This window comes from Aethalodelphis obliquidens, unplaced genomic scaffold (genome assembly GCF_003676395.1).
Source record: "Aethalodelphis obliquidens isolate GAN/ISIS:26980383/991018 unplaced genomic scaffold, ASM367639v1 scaffold11, whole genome shotgun sequence".
Lineage (NCBI taxonomy): Eukaryota > Metazoa > Chordata > Mammalia > Artiodactyla > Delphinidae > Aethalodelphis > Aethalodelphis obliquidens.
This window is the reverse complement of record NW_020837955.1, coordinates 36591268-36601044: the sequence shown is the minus strand read 5'-3', so window position 1 is coordinate 36601044 and position 9777 is coordinate 36591268. Positions and strand designations below refer to the sequence as shown.

General features: G+C 50.2%; 1 long non-coding RNA gene across 1 annotated transcript; it reads right to left on the bottom strand.

The window, feature by feature from the left end:
• Positions 1-2378: 2378 nt before the first annotated feature.
• Positions 2379-6449, bottom strand: LOC113623673 (uncharacterized). Its single transcript, XR_003434006.1, has 3 exons — positions 5790-6449; positions 4230-4447; positions 2379-3011 (listed from the first exon to the last, which is right to left on the bottom strand). It is a non-coding gene; the product is annotated as an uncharacterized LOC113623673 (long non-coding RNA).
• Between the last annotated feature and the right edge of the window lie 3328 nt (positions 6450-9777).

Genomic DNA, 9777 nt, shown 5'->3' with positions numbered 1-9777 from the left:
TCCTGCGGTTGCCAGAGGCTCTGCCCTGATACTGAGCCAGGTCCCAGTGGACGCCGTAGAGCAGGCGCCTGCCCTCAGCTTGGGTCATCTAAACCCCTTTCCTCAGAGGTTGGCTCTACACCCTGCCGGCCACCTGGGTCCTCCCACCCTGTGAGGTCTCTGATCTCTGAACCCGGGAGCCCCGTGACGTGGGAGAGACCTAGGTGGGGAGAATCGGGGGGCTGTGGCCTCTCAGACATCATGCGTCCAGGTACTGGGTCCCAGGAGTCTGTGTGACCGTGGCTCCCCTTTGGGTGTCAGCTTGACCCCTAAAATCTAACTTTACTGTCGCTGAGTAGCCTGACATAATTGTTAGCCATTGTTACCATTGTAACAACCCTCTGGGCACTGTGCATGTGACACCTACAATGTTGCAACATCACTCAGCTTTGCCCTCAGAGAGCCTGTCTTCCCAACCGGGTTCCCAGGGACCCACACCCCACCCCAGCCCCCAGCCTGAGGACCAAGCTGAGTCTCATCCTTTCCTGCTGCTCCTCTGTAATTGGGAGCTTCAAGGCGATCAGGTGTTCAGTCGGCACTGGCTGTTGAAAGTGGCTGTCAAAAGCAGCACCACCCCCTGCCCCTGCCTTCCAGGGTAACCTACAGCCTCGACCAGGGGACACTCCAGGGAGAGGAAGTGACACGCAGAGCCAGGCCAGTGTCCAGGGCGGCAGAAACTGCCTCTCGTGAGAAGGATGGAGAGTACAGGCCTGACACAGCTCTCTGCTCACCAGGGGGCAGTCCAGCTGCAGAATCTTCCAGCAACAAACACAGCCCTCTAATGACCCTAGAAAATAGAAGGCTCACCATATTCTTCTCATCTTTCTCAGGGCAACGCAGAAAGCCCTCACCGTGGTTTACGAGGGCCCGCTCAACCAGCCCCCGTGACCTCTCTCCCCGCAGCCCACTCCGGCAATCATCCAGCCCCAGGAATTTTGCACTTGCTGTTTTCTCTGACTGGAAGACTTTTCCCCCAGAAATCTGTGAGTTCACCCCTCCCTTCCTTCAGGACTTTTCTGACATATCATCTCCTCCGGGCAGACTTTCCTGACCCTCCCTCCCCAGCACTCCCTACCCACTCCACAGCCCTTCTCACAGTCTGGCTTCCTTATAGTTGACTTCTTTATTCTTTTGCCTGTCTGCCCACTAAAACTTAAGCTTCACGAGGCAGGAATTTGTGTCTGTTTTGTTTACTGCTGTATCCCCAGAATCTAGGACAGTACTTAGCACACAGGAGGTACTCAGGAAATATGTGCAGAATGAGTGGACTGAATGAGTGTGGGCCGATCGGAAGAGGAGGACCAGCGCTCTCTACCCAGATGGTTTGAGTGCGTTCTACCTTAACTGGGTGTCAACCACGTGCCGAGGATTATGTTATCCATACATTCGTTCAGTCAACAAATAAGTGCCGAGCACCTACGATGTTCTAGGAACTGCTCTAGGTAATAGGGCTGAAGTTTAAAGCCAGATAGACATGACCCCTGCCCTCCTGGGCTTTATAAACTAGGGCAACACAGACAATAGGCAAGAGATAAATATGTAGGGAGAAACATTTCAGATTGGGATAAGAATTTTGAAGGAAATGAGCAAGGTGATAGAATAGCAAGTACCTGTGGTAGGGAGGGCTATTTGGATAGGGTGGTCAAAATCTCACACTAGCTCAATAACTCCTTCAGAGACTCCTCATCTCAGGCTCAGAGAAGTTAAGTAACTTATGAAAATCACACAGCTAGAAAGTGGCAGAGCCAGAGCTTGAACTGAAGTCTAACTCCAAAGCCTGGTATTTTTCCACTAGACCCCAAAGCCTTCCCCTTCCCCCAAGAAGACTGTGTTTCCATTCAAATGGCAGGCCTTGTGTCTAAGTGCCCCTCACCGAAGGATGCCTTGCTATTCAGAAACATTCAAAGGAATGGGTAGAGAAGGAAAACTGGCTCTAAGGTCATCAGAACAAGCACAGAATTTTTTGGCATATGCCCCGCAAAGGATGCTAAGTGGCTTCTCCCTGAAAGAGTAAAGGGAGAATATTTAAAGGCAACACTAGATCTAGACCAACATGGTTGGAAGTGGTATAGGTGAAATTGCAGTGCCCAATAGGCTCACAGCAAAGTGGGAAAATAAAACATCAGAGATGTGACCATCTCCCTGGAGTTATTTACTCCTTAACACTTTCCCTTAAGGTACATGAGGTTGGTGGAGCCCAGCGCACTTCCCCAGGGAAGCCTCAAGAGTGAAGGTCTAACAGCAAAGTGAAGGGAGCGCCTGGCGGTGGGGGAGAGCGGGGACAGCTGCTTCAGGCGGGGCTGTAGACGGGGTAGCAGCATCATGGAGTGTTAGCCTTTTCAAGTTCAATTTGCCCCAGTGTGATCAGATTCTAGGAAATCCAGTTACATTAATTACACTCGCCAGACACTAATTGGTGAGCCAGGAGACAAATTCATTCATTTGCGGTCGGAGTATACTTTGACTAAAGAATTATTCTGCTTGAGGGATCAAATTATATGCCAGTAGTTTGCTTGGGGAACAAAGAATGAGAACAAGGAAACTGGACAGTGTCCAAAAGAAACTCTTATCAAGATAATGGAGCCTGTCATTACCCCATTTGGGAAGTCTCAGCATAAAGAACCGTTTGGGGTTCCTCTAAATGCTTGTCATCCTGTCTGCCCTTCCAAACCCCCGACATGGGGCCCCTGGTAAGTAAGAGACACAGGAGACTCAGATAGACCACCTCCAACAAGAGCATGGGTGAACTTGGGCCACAGCCAAGTTGGTTCGTTTCATGATTTTCCATGTTCGATTCAGTTGCTTCAGAAGGGTGGCATTTGACAGTCTTTTTGTTAAATTAAGGGACTAGAGCTCAGTTACTTTAGGTGAAGTCTTGTGGTCCAGAGGGGCTGATGATGGGTCTACTGAAGGGTTTCCTGAGCCGCAGGTGAATCCTTCATCCCCAGGTCCTTCAACACCTGTACACATGACTGGGCAACAACATAGAGGGAGGGATGAAACAGAAACAGAAGTTACCACCCGTACGCATGACAATCTAGAAAGACTGAACCACCAGCCAAGCCAACCATGATTAAATGTACCCAAATCACACCTGTCTTTGAGTCTAAAAATCAACTGTGCCAGTCCTGGATGGTGGGGGTGGGGGGTGGGTTTTTACACGTGTAAAAACCATGATAATGTTAGAATCGACCGGAAAAGGCGTCACCGAAAGTGAATGGATCTAAGGGCGTCTTAATTGCTGCTCAGGCGTGGGGTGGGCCTGAATGAGGAAGAACCCACTTCCCTCTGGATGAACCAGACCATACCTCAGGGACTAGCTCAGGTTCATCCGGCCAGTTGGTGCACTAAAGCCACTGGTGCTCACCCAGCACCGGCATCATCTGGGCACCTGTTAGAACTGCAAAGTCTCAGGCTGCAGAGTGGGTCCCAGCAACCTGCGGCAGCTCCGAGGCTCACCCTGCACCACACAAACCTGCGGGAAGCGCTGCCTACGCGGCGGGCTCGCTTGCCCAGCCAGGGACATCCAGGTGAGTAGAGCAGGGCCCTGACCTGCAGGGACAAAGCAGGGCCAGTGGTGGCGGGGAAGGAGATTTTAGAGGTGATGGCAGCTGAAGTCAGGAATGTAAGCTGGGGGCCGACTGGATGGCAAGGGCGTAGGGACAAAGGGGATGAGGGAGCCCAGGAAAACCAGTTCTGCTTAGGTCTCTGGGCCTCCAGGTGAAAGAGGCACCACGTGGGACAGGGAGCCCAGGAGGAAGGGTGGGCACTGGGGACAATGAACGCTTTGTCTCTTCTCTTCCCTCCTGACGGACTCCATCTGCTCCCGTGGCTTCATGGGACACGCACTCACCCCAGTCCTTTCTCCCCAGTCCCTGCGTCCCCCTCCCACTTCGAACTTCCCACTGGTCACCTCCACCTGCACAAAAGCTTAACCTGCACCCTCAGTCGATGCAGCCCTGGAGGGGATGGGAGAGGAGCCCCGAGACAAGATACTACACTGAAGGGCAAGCAGCAGGGGTGGCCGAGACTAAGCAAAGATGACAGCAGCCCAGACCCCTGGACTGTGGTGTCCTCTCCACCCAGGGCAGGGCGGGGAAAATGTTGGGAGGTTCCAAGGTGGGGGTCTGGAAGGCGTGATGAAAAGGAGGGGTAAGGCTGGGGGTGCAGCAGATGAACCTGGGGGTCACCTGTGAAATGAGGCCTGGACTTGTCACCATCCGTGCGGAGGCACTAAGGACAGGGAGGGTGGAGGCTCGTGACTGGGAGTGGTGTCTGGCAGCATATCAGGCTGAGTTCTTCAAGTTGCTAAGGTCTGGTGTGGCCATGGGATACAGGAAGGTCACCGGGCAGAAGGGGGCCAAGAACCGAGGCGCTGCTGGACTCTGCACTTCAACGTGACCCCGACCTGCTGTTCCCAGACATTTGCTTTCACAGCCCTATCAATTTTCAGATAAATGTTATTTGGGGTCATTTTTGTCCCCACAAGTCTGCCATGTTTTATTTGGTAAACGGAGACGTTTTTAAGGCCCAATTTTCATCACCATTGTTTCATAAACTTATAGATGTTTAAACAAAAAGAATCGGGGATGACAGAAGATCAGATTCAAGGACCATCCTCCCTGAGAAGAGACCTGTTTTCTCATTTTGCCACAGATCGGTCCCTCTTCATCCTAGTGGCGCTGTCCACACGTCAGCATCTGGGGGCCGGCGGTGAGGGCCAGCGGCAGATGCCAGGGCAGCATCCCTGCCTGAGAGGGACCGGGGCCGTCCAGTCTCCCTGGGACAGTCCTGCTTCTTACTTCTTATCCCAGAGCCATGATTGCTGGAGCATCCGTCCATTTACACCAGTGTCCTGGTTGAGATGAGTTGACATGGCCCCCGCACCCTCCCACATCTGGCCCCCTCCAGCCCGGCTGGCCTTCCTTCCTGTCCTCGGCCACACCACGTGCCCTTCCCCCTCAGTATCTGGAACTCTCTGCTCACACCCTTCTCTCTCCTTCAACAGGGAGTATGGGCCTTTCAAGCCAGTGAAACAACACCAAAGCAGAAGAGGAAAGCATGTGGGCATCAAAGGAGGGGGTGACACTGGTGATACATGATCCAGATTCAAACCCAGACTGACGAGCCCCAATACTGTGGATCTTCACACTCTCTGGGCCCCAGAATTGGAGGGGAAATATGAGGGGAGCCCAGCGCTTAGCAGGAGCCCAGCAGGACCACCATCGGACCTTTGGGCAGGGCGTCAGACCCAAGCCACCACTCTCAGTCTTGGAGATGAGACCTGTGTCCAGACTTTCATTCTGATTCTGAGGATAGAGGGCAGTGGTTCCAAACAGCAATCAGGGTGGGCAAAGAAGAGCATCCCGAAGGACCCTTATCACCCAAAAGGAAAGCTTTCTATTAACAAAAGGAGGATCGTCCGTTGCCCACGTTGGCTGAAGAGCCCACTGTAGCCCCAAAGTGAGCTCAGGTGGCAGGTGTGGCCCCAGGGGCCGGGACGCTGCGGCCATGGCCGCTCGGCTCCAGAGAGCTGGTTCACGCTGAGTTTGAGGCAGTGGTTCAAATCCGCTTCTTTGTGTATCAACAACCCTCAAGTTAGTCTTTGTTGTGGCCTTGACAGGTGGTGTTGAAAACCACAACACCTACTATAAAACTCCAAGGAAATTGGAACGAGAAAAGAGTCTTAAATGGGTATAGGGCAATGACAAGCACATAACACGCAGCCCAACCAAAGAAAACAAAAGTACCTTAAAAACAGCACAGCCATAATGGAGTTCTTATGCACGGCCAGCGAAGAAGGCGACGTGATTGATGGCCTCCACAAAGCTCTCACTGGGTCTCAGCTAGTTCCTTGAGTGAGAAATGTTTCATCCATATTTCCTTCTTCCTTGTTACAACACAAGACTCAGAGAGCCAGTGCACATGTGTGTATGTGTGTGTGTGTGCTGCACACACGCATGGGCAGTATCCCCCAGGAGATGCCTGACCAACCGTCTGGGTGGATTTAATGGCATGAACACATTTTTGCCGTAGCCTTTGATCGGGCTGAGAATTGACCACCAGGGAGTCCAGTCCAGGAGGGAGCTGACCTCAGGCCAAGAGAGCCAGCCTGGCTTTACCCAAGGCTGGGGGAGAGCTGCGTGACCTGCCCCACCTCTGGGATCACTTCCGAGCCGTTGGAGGCCTGGGCTCTGAAGAGGGGCTCTGGACTGGTAGACGAGCCGGTGCCTAACCCTTTCCTCTTGCCGAAAGTACCAGGGCATAGGGAGGGCTTTAACCCTTTCTCATTCAGCCAAAAGACTTATTCAGAATTCTCTCTCCTCCTCTGGGGTTGCCTCACACATTCTCAGAAAACCGGATTAAGCCCTCTTGCCTCTCTCCACGAAGCCTTTTCTCTCCACACTCATGGAGTCAGTGGCCCCACTCACTCCCTGTTTTCCTCTGGCGCACATGCAACATTGGACGGGGCCTAATTATTCTGCGTATCACAAGCTGGGTCCTCCTTGTGAAATCAGGAACCACAGCTTCCACTCCCCCAGCACTGCATACCCAACAAGATCTCAAACAGCACTTGAGGACAAGTTGCAAAAGCTGTCATGCTCTCGGCACCCTGTACTTGACCACAAAGGCTCACATATGCTCTTCAGGTGAGACTCAGCCCACTTCACAGATGAGGAAAACTGAGGCTCGCAGAGGTGAAGTACCTACTCCCATGATCAAGTTTAATAAGTGAGCAGAGTGGGGAGAGCTCAGGACACAAACTCACGACTGCCTGACTCAGATCCTACAAGCTCCCTGATGATACTCTCCCTGGCTGAGATTCCCTGAAGGGATGTGATATTTCTCCCATAGTTTGTGTGCACTTGCCTTGCTCCAAAACAGTTTGATGCGATTTTCAAAACCACATATGGTGTAATAGCAAGGAGAGAAATGTTTAACAAGACCATGAAAACTAATGGTAGGTTAGAAAACAAAGCCAGGGGAAATTTTCAACACAAAATTGAGAAATACCATAAGGTCCTCCACCGAAGGACCTTAGTTGCTAGAGAGCAATTGGAATTGTGGCTCTAAGCTTCCTAGCAGCCAAAGCAAAGAAGGAAACAAGATCAGTATAAAATTTAACTCATCTGTTGTTCTTAGAGGCATTAGTTTTCTTGTTCCCAAGCCCTGAAAAAATGTCTCCCAAATGGCCTCACGGACAGATTACCTGGGTGAAACACGGCAGCTTTCAAATCATATTCCCACATCCCTGGGGTGCCATGGGTGTGATGAAGAGAAGGGCGAGGAAGCCAGCTCTGCTCCTGCGCCCACCTCCTCCTCACCAACCTCAGCTCCAGCAGAGCAGAGATTACACTTAGAATGCTACGGTGGCCTGTGAAGCCTAGAGATAGGCAGCTCCTGCGTGTCAATTCACTGCCATCAGGAATTTTGACTTCGACTTTATTAAAATCTTCCAGCTTATCCTATTTTCTAGCACCCAAAACTCCCAGGAGGCTTTCATTTTTCTATGCAAACAGACATACAAGGATCTCAGTCCCGTGCAAGAGGCCCTGCATCTGGACCCCCTGTCCCTTTCTCCTCTCTTCCTCTCTTCACTGCTAGGAGCCCTCAGTGCCTTTCCTGAGCTGACAAACCCCCTTGGAGGTGTTTTTTCTCTTTACCTTATTATTCTCTCAAGAATTCTCCAGTAGAGCTTTTGTCTCTTCTCTCCTCGAAAGGAGGGAGAAGGGAAAAACACTCCACACTCAGCAGAGAGAGAAGGGCTGTGCCCCCCTCTTAAAATATACAGAATGCCCTTGATTATAGTATGGCGTGGATCATATAGAAGTCTTGTCCTGAGTTGATAACTATGTTGGAAGAGGAAGAAGGAAGAAACAGCACAGTAAAAGCGTCTCAACCGAGACAGTTCCCAATTTCAGAACCGTTAAAAACCGAACCCACAACGTGTATGTGTGAATCAACAAAATAGTTTGATTAGAAAAGATTTTTTTCTGATAGTTCCTTGCAGTACAAAAAAGAGAGCTTAGACGTCATCTACTCAATGCCCCTAAAGGTTATGTATCTTCCCTAAGTTTCCCGACCCCTCCCTGGTCAAAGTCCTTTCCGTTCCATCTGGTGACTCTTTACAGATTTCTGATAAAACTAAGAACCTACAACTCCTTGATAACCACTGCCTCTCCAGTAGCAAACTACAATGATAGCTTCGAGATAAGTGGAGATAAGAGAGCCAGAGTTTTTGAAGCTGGCTTCCTGGTTGAACCAGAAATACCTTGCCTCCCTTGTCCTGTGGCCCAAGGTGAGGAGGACCCTCCCTGGGGATGGAGAAACTTTCTCCAGGTCCTCCTGGAAGCTGTCCTCATAGAACCATAGAAACTTACACAGGGCAGGGGCTCATTAAGTTTCCCTTTTGTTTTTCAATAGGGCGACCTGCAGCGGGAAGCTGATGAGGTTGCTCCAGACTGATTCCAAAACCAGAGGCCACTGAGCTCTTCTGGTGAGGGGTTGGGGTGGAATGGGGGAAATGGAATCATCAGGGGTATCAGGGGTTCCGGTTTAAAATACAGAAGCCTGGGTCCCATGCCCTCGAGATTCTGGTACACTAAGTTTGGAATTGGACCTGGAGATCTTTCTGCTTAAATTTCCCAGATGATTTTGATGTACACCAAGGTGTGGGAACTGAGAGAGGCCAGCTCTGAGCAGGACCTCCTGGCTGCACACACAGGAGGAAATTCACACTGGGGCAGTGGCAAATTCATTTGAGAACAGCAGAAAGGAAGTTTGGGCTTCAAGGAGGTGATTTCAAACAGCTTACGGAGGACTCTGCATTTAATTCGCTGGCAGGGTTTTGAGGAGGAGAGTGGTGGGATGCGTCTTTTATAAAGACAGACAATAGAACAAGAAATGACAGTGTGTCTGTATCGGGATGCATGGAGGCACACACGCATTTAAAGAGCACAGCCATACTCGTCATATTGCGCAGGAGTTTGGAAAACTACCAGGAAGAAGAAAATAATCCCTGCCTGAAGAAACAAACAATCCAGCTGGACAGAAAAATCACTGGCTCGTCAGAAAACAACGGATGGAAACTTTTCGGCCCCTCTAAGACCTTAGAGACCATAGAAGATTTTGACTTTAAAAAAAAAGCTTAGATGAACTCTAATTCCTTTAAAAGTTTGAATCTGGGGAACAGATAAGAGTCAGATCTCTAATAGGGAAAGATTTGTGAGATGGTACCTAGCAGTGCCTAGGCATGTGTAAGTTCAAATCTTCATCTATATTATGTATTCACTTTTTTTATAGCTAGAAAATCACTGGGTGTTTTGAATTATTATTTGCATAAATATTTTTTATTTCAAAGGTAAAAATGAAATCACCAGCAGTACACAGGCCATCTGTGCTGTGTCTGGTGGGTGAATGCACCAGGTGGCCTGTGAGGCCAGCTTCCCTGGATTCGAGGGATGCAAGGAGACTTAGAGCAGTTTAGGGCCTCAGCTGGACCTTGTGGTTGCTGTCAAAATCCTTGACATTTCTGGGAGATGTGTCCCCAGATCTTGTAAGTGTCTGATCACAAACCGCTTTAGAAAATTCTAATGTATTGACAGAACAGCAGCCAGAGGGAGGTGAAATAAGCCGTAATTTGAGTCATGAGTTACCATTTGTGCTTAGATTTAAAGCAGTCTCATTGACAAATTGCTGCAACAAGCTATCAAAATTTAATTTCCAGGGCTTCCCTGG